Below are 6854 nucleotides of genomic sequence, written 5' to 3' on the forward strand. Positions count from 1 at the left end.
CTATTGTCACTCAGTTTTTACTACAGATTAATATCACCCATCTAATATACTTGTCCTGAATATTAAAGAAGTAACTGTAAAATTGCTCTGGCACTGAGTAAACTATCTACAAATGGCACTAGCAATTATTGATGTTTTTACAACCAAAGCATTGGATAGCAGCTATATTATTTAGATTGTGAGAATGTAGAAATTTGTGCTTCTTTTAAAGAAAATTAAGGGGAAGTTACAGATGTGAGTAGTACAGTTTCTAAATAATAAAGAATGAGCTCACATTTGGCATTAAGCATTTTAGAACAGAGAGGGAAAAAAAATGCAAGCAAAATTGTTGCCTTAGTAGGAATGTAGGAAGTTGAGCTGAAGCATAGGACTAAATTATGGGATATGTTATTGTTCACCTTTTGAGAAACATTTTGTGCAAGGAATTTTTTAATGAAAAATGTACATGGTTACACATGTACTTACACATACTAGCAGTTACCAAACTGAATTCATAACAAAAGACATAAACTATTTTGATATTCTCTAGCTGCAGTTTTCTATAGTTTCTGCCTTTTAGAGTTTTTCAAATTCCAGTTACTCTTTACTTTTAACTTAGAATTTATCATTGTAACTAAATCAGGATGGTTTAAATTAATCCAGTAATTGGGGGGGAAAATCCAAGAATTGAAATTCTTCATTTATTAAAAATTAATTTTTAAAAAAAACCTGAACATCCATTCTGTTAGTATCATCCTGTGATAAAATGATAGTTAAGGAAGAACTTGAAATATAATACCTTAAAACATGTACTTGGTATTATGTGAAGGTTTTGAATCAAAGTCAGTGGCATTAGTCAATCATTTAAATTAACTATCATTTATTCAGAGGATGAATTTTATAACTGAAACTATCATTGAGTAATAAAAAGGAAATAAAATCTTTATTCAGATAAAATGAAACTTTTTTAAGTTTGAATGGTCCATAGAAAGGTTGTTAAATCTAAGCTTATTCTCATCACATACACTGCTAAAGGGAATAGCAGGTGAGACAGGAAAGGTCTCCCATGGGATTGAGTTCAGGGAGCAGTGGTGATAACACTGAAACTTAATCCCAGCCATCTAGGAAGGACCCAGAAGATCCTTAGCTTTATTAAATATCTAGATATTCTATGCTGAGCCTAGAAATATCCTCTAAATGTGCATAATTTTCATGGATTTTTCAGGGTTTAAAAGTATGCTATTTTAACACGTATATTCTACTTAAGTGATTTTAAAGGAAGATAATTGTAGTAGGCATTTCAAAGTAAGGTATGCAAGTAGGGAAAGGAGTAATTTGCTTCAATTTTCAGAAACTGGTTTAATTAAGGTTAAAATAATTCAACAACCAGGGATTCTTAGAGTAATGGTATTTTATTAATTATCAGAAAAAATTATAAGAATTAAGAATTTTATGAGTTGCATAGTAGGTACTTCATAAACATGTTTAATGATTTTCTAAATGTAATTGATAAGCAAATATCTATATTTTACATCAAATTTAATAAAATCTCAACATCTACACATACAGCTTTTAACTAATTTATAATTATAAAATAATTTATGATTGTGTTTTTATCTTAAATATATTGTTTCAGATTTTATTTCATTATAACTAATTTTTTTTATTCTCTTTAAAGATTTATTTATTTATTTATGCATACAGAATTGGGGTACAGGCCAGAGGTGCAGGGGCCGTGAGAGGATTCACCAGAGTCAGAGCAGGGAGCAGAACAGGCAGACTGGAGAAGTACACTGCTGAGGGGAGCAGCGGGCAGGTCAGGAGAAGTCTGCTGCACATGTGGGTCACCTCCGGGGTAGGGATCGAACTCATGCTGAAGTGGCTTTAGTTTTTTAGTGCTGTGTTTTAACCCACTGTACCACCAGGGAGGGCTCTAATTATAACTTTTTTTTTTTAGGAAAGAAATGGTAGTTTGAAAAGTTTTTAAATTTAATTAGATACAAAGATGAGGGCGTTTTGGGAAAATTGTTTACTCAGTGTGATAACATAATGAAAATCATTTTTTTTTATTTCAGTCAAGCTGTCTTTTTTATTTTAGTCAAACTAACACCTTTCAAGATTAAAATGAAATTTAGTTGTCAAGCAATGTAAAATCTAAATTGCTTTAAAAACTCTGAATTTATAGCAGACTAGCAAATAGGTCATATATGAAATTCATATACAACTTCTTGAAGATGTAAATTGAAGAAAACTAATTCAAGTCACTCAAGAAAAATACGTTACTGTTTATGTAAAAAAGCTGTATGCAAGACAAATTAATAGAAATTGGGTGCATTATGATATAGCTTTAAGCTACTTTACTTACAGAACTGAAGAGATATTTAATTACAAGTTCTAATAAGAATCTCCATGTGAAACAGGAAAATATAACTTTTAAAAAATTCAGACATACTTAGCTAATAAATGGGCATCAAGAAAAGCATGGAAGACATCTTTCTGTAATCTTAAAAAAATACGATTACTCACTTTAGAGTTAACAAAATTGTGCACATAAGCAAATGTTTTATATGAAGATTCTGAAATATATGTTCAGTCACTGAAAAGTTTGTTTTACCATTGCTTTTTGTTCTATTCCTGAGACATATCATATTTTCCACATGATATAAAATTGCCTTAATGATAGAATGTCTGGTTAAGTATAAAGAGGGAAGGAACACAGGCCATGAGTGATAATCTGAAGAGGGCAGTGATAGGTGACCCAGGAAGTGTCAAGAGATGGCTTAAGCAGATGCTGCTTCTTTAGAAACTAAATCTGGAGCCCTGTCAGTTTCTCTTGAATGCCTCAGGTATCTGCTATCTCCCTATAATTGACCACCTAATTCTGGATGGAAGCTAATTTGAGAAAATAAAAAAAGTGTATTTTTTCTGGCATTTCTTTTATTAAAAAAATTGCTACTTCTAATAATTCTTTTGTAACATTCAAATTTAGGAAGAATTCTAGGATTGAATCATCACCACTGAAAATCTGGAGTGAGAAGAAAAATCCCATACAAATAAGAATGACTAAGATGCTGCAGGAAAAAAAAAAAAAGTGAATAATCAAGGTAATATAGTATGTGCCCAAGAAATTAGGTCCTGGCAGACAACTCTGGATCAGTACATCGAAGCGACAAAACAAACAAAAATAAAAATAAAACAGAACTCAAAAAAATACCCAACAGAAGAGAAGTTAGTGAGACTAATCATGTTATCGCCAAGGCCACTCTAGTAGACTCAGTGTTGTGAAACAAAAGAGTTTTAATAACAGAATGGACTGCACAGGAAAAACCCAAGTGCTTTTTGAACAGATAAATGAATGAAACTAAATGGCTGTATTCTCATTCATATTGAAATAACTTTCTAGGAGTGGAATGATATGTCAAATGTTATTTATGCTATTATCTAAGTACTTTCAATTTAAATATATTCTTCCTCATTCCTTTTACCAAAAGAAATGTTGAGGTTTTCCTTTCAAGCAGATAATCTTCAGGATTTCCATGCCTCACTTTCTTCATGTTTACAAAGAGTCATTCCTTTAACATTTCATACACAGGTGTTTCTTCTCAATCTTGATATTTTTCTGCCTTTCTGCATCATGTGTTCCCATTTGGCTTATCCTATATTAACATGCAAATTTCAAATTTTCAGTGTATTCATTATTTTGTATTTAAGAACATCAAAATTAGCATGAAGCTTACTCCATTTAAAATAGATTTTTATTGCATTTGTTGTTTTTAAATAAAAAATGTTAAAAAGGGATCACTTTGCATAATTATAACTTTTATTAAATTCGACTATTTCATTAGAGTATGTTAGCACCAAGTATGGAGAAAGGTGCAGAAAAGCCTATGTCTGGTTCAACAGGTATGACCTGCTTTCTTATTTCAATATTACATCATATTATACATCCATGTGTAGTCATATATTTACAAAGAAAGAGCTTTCCAGAATCTTATATATATATATATGTATGTATATATGTATATGTGTTTATATACATATATACACCATATATATATATATATATATATATATGGTGGTATATACCTGGCATGTACATTCTGTTTGACACCTTAGATTCTATATGAATGGTAACACATTTTAAATTACTAGAAGATCCCGATTTGATTCAGTAAAACTATTTTTGAAAACAGCAAAAAAACAAGTCTTCCTAACCCTTGGAAGAATAGCCAGATGGTAAATGACACTGTTTCATCAACAGACTGCCTTTCTGACTGGGAGCCAACAAAATGTACTTTGAGAGGTGTAGGTATGAAGAGGAGAGGAAGAACTGAGAAGGCAGACTATATGCATAAGCACAGAGGACATTTCACCTTGAAAGTTCATCAGTAAAGGATTTTATAATACTCATTTCATAAATGTTAAGCATTGTTTTAAATATTAGTAATATACTAAATACTAGTTAATTCCTTTAAAAACTGAATTGCATGAAATAATTTTAAAAAGCATTTAGAAAGATACATTATAGCAAATACGCTTTAGGTTTCAGATGACAATGCAGAAATTCCCTAGTTTCATTTGTATTCTTTTATCATCAAGCATTTTAATTTCTAGTCTGCATTAAAAATATTATTAAAGGATAATTTTATTTTCATGACTCTATGGGAACAGTTTCCTGTGATATAATAATTGCATAAACTTTCAATCTATCGAAACTTTGAAGAGTCTCTTAATTCCTCTGAATCCATTTCCTTGCATGTAATGAGACCTCCAGGGAAGTAATGGATATTTCAAAAATGTTCTTGTTCCCTCTTTATTTCATTATTTATTTAAGTATACTTTTTGAGAAAAAATGAATTTTGTTATACTTTGCAACATTTTATTAGAAAAAAATATACCTACCGAAATATTGAGTGAATGATAGAGGTGAAAACATGTAAGACTTTTTTGACTTACAAAATACCAGTGTACTAGGTGGGCATAGGAGTGTTCTTTATATTTAGTTTAAACATGAAATTGTTATTTTTATATATTAAAATGCATAAATATCAACAACTCATTTGTTCATCCTTTTTTGAGATAAAAAATAAATGTAGATGCAAATGTATAGATGTGTTTACCCTGTATCCATTTGGCCACATGCCTGTCTGCTTTCTCTCATCTATGTCAACTATGGTATCTCATATGCCAACCCTTTCACTTCTATCTAAAGAAATTCATTTTCTCTACACACACACAAATAATTGACATTGTTTCTTGCACTTTTTAAAAGATACATACTAATCCATTGGAAAGAGGAACACACCATAAATAGTAAGCCAAACTTTGTGTGAGAAATGTTACTGTATTTATCATTATAAATAATTTCAAAGCAGTTAACATCATGTATAACTTTGGTTGTTGTTGTCCTGAATTATTTTCTTGTTGTTATTTGATGATTTACACTGATGGGATTCACTTACTGGATGAATTGTTGAGTGAATGGAAAAATACATATATACTTGGCAAGTGAATTACAAACCGAATATTCTTATAAAGTATAAGCAGTGTTTTGAGTATCTTTCTTCACAAACACTAAATTTCTAAACTAAGTCTCTGTCTAAACTTTTTTTTTCTGTCCTAAGGATCTCTGTATACTCATGTGGCCATTGTACACATCTTTAAAATGATTAGTTACAGTATGTTCAAAGTCTAGTAATAAAAATGTCCTTCAATACTCCCCATCCCATTTCTTCTGTTTTCTACTAACATACTAATTTTTATGTTTTTAAATGTTAGAATTAATTTCTAGTACTGTAGGAAAAACATTTTAAACAAGCAAGCATTTATCAATTACTTTTATATTAAAAATTTTACAAGCTTACATTAAAATTGTATCTTCATATGTTCAATCCTACTTGTTTTTCTTACTTTTCTATTTTTCTTGTAGTGTTTACCAATTTCGTCTTTTTTTTAAAGATTTATCTATCTATGTTTCTATTTATTTATTTATACATACAGAACTGGGTACAAGCCAGAGGCGCAGGAGCGGTGAGAGGCTCCACCAGAGACAGAGTGGGGAGCAGAACAGGGAGAATGACAAGTACATTGTTGAGGGAAGCAGAGGCGGGTTATGAGAGGTCTGCCTTGCCACGTGGATCACCTCTGGGCTGGGGATTGAACTCTCATTGAAGCAGTTGTGACTGGCTTGCAGTGCTGCGTCCTACCCTGTTGGCCACCAGGGAGGGCCCAATTTCATCTTTTGATAAAGTTTCTCCTTTAACGTATTGAAGTAACTCTTGTGTACAGTATTCCATGATTTCTCAGATTTTTAATATTGTTTCCCTAAATACTTGATACTTTAAGAACAATTTAGCTTATGATAAAATCCAAGGCACATAGTGTATTTGCTTTTAATTTGTGATTGAGAAATTGAGGAAAATACAACATTCTTTCCTTGGCAAATTGGTCTTTTAAAAATATAATGTCTAATAACTGTATTAGTTAAATAGCATTGTCTGTTTCAGAATAATTTTTCCAAGTACATGGTGATCTTTCTTAGTATTTCAGTTTTTAGTCACTTTTTCCCCCAGGAAGCATTTATGAACTCACTTTTAAATATGCTATCAGCGCCATTACTTTTGCTTTTACAAGGATTTAAATAATTTTTTACAATGAACCATCATTCCTGCATCCTACATCAATTTTTTTCTGAATCTCTTTACATTTTTATTTATTTCATTTTGTTCTCAGAGATGTTTTCATGTGTGTTTTTTTTTTAAGATTTATTTATTTATGCATACAGAACTGGGATACAGGCCAGAGGTGCAGGGGTGGTGAGAGGCTTCACCACAGACAGAGCGGGGAGCAGAACAGGCAGATCATTGAAGTACACT

Source organism: Condylura cristata, unplaced genomic scaffold (assembly GCF_000260355.1).
Source record: "Condylura cristata isolate star-nosed mole 26May11 unplaced genomic scaffold, ConCri1.0 scaffold00012, whole genome shotgun sequence".
Classification (NCBI taxonomy): domain Eukaryota; kingdom Metazoa; phylum Chordata; class Mammalia; order Eulipotyphla; family Talpidae; genus Condylura; species Condylura cristata.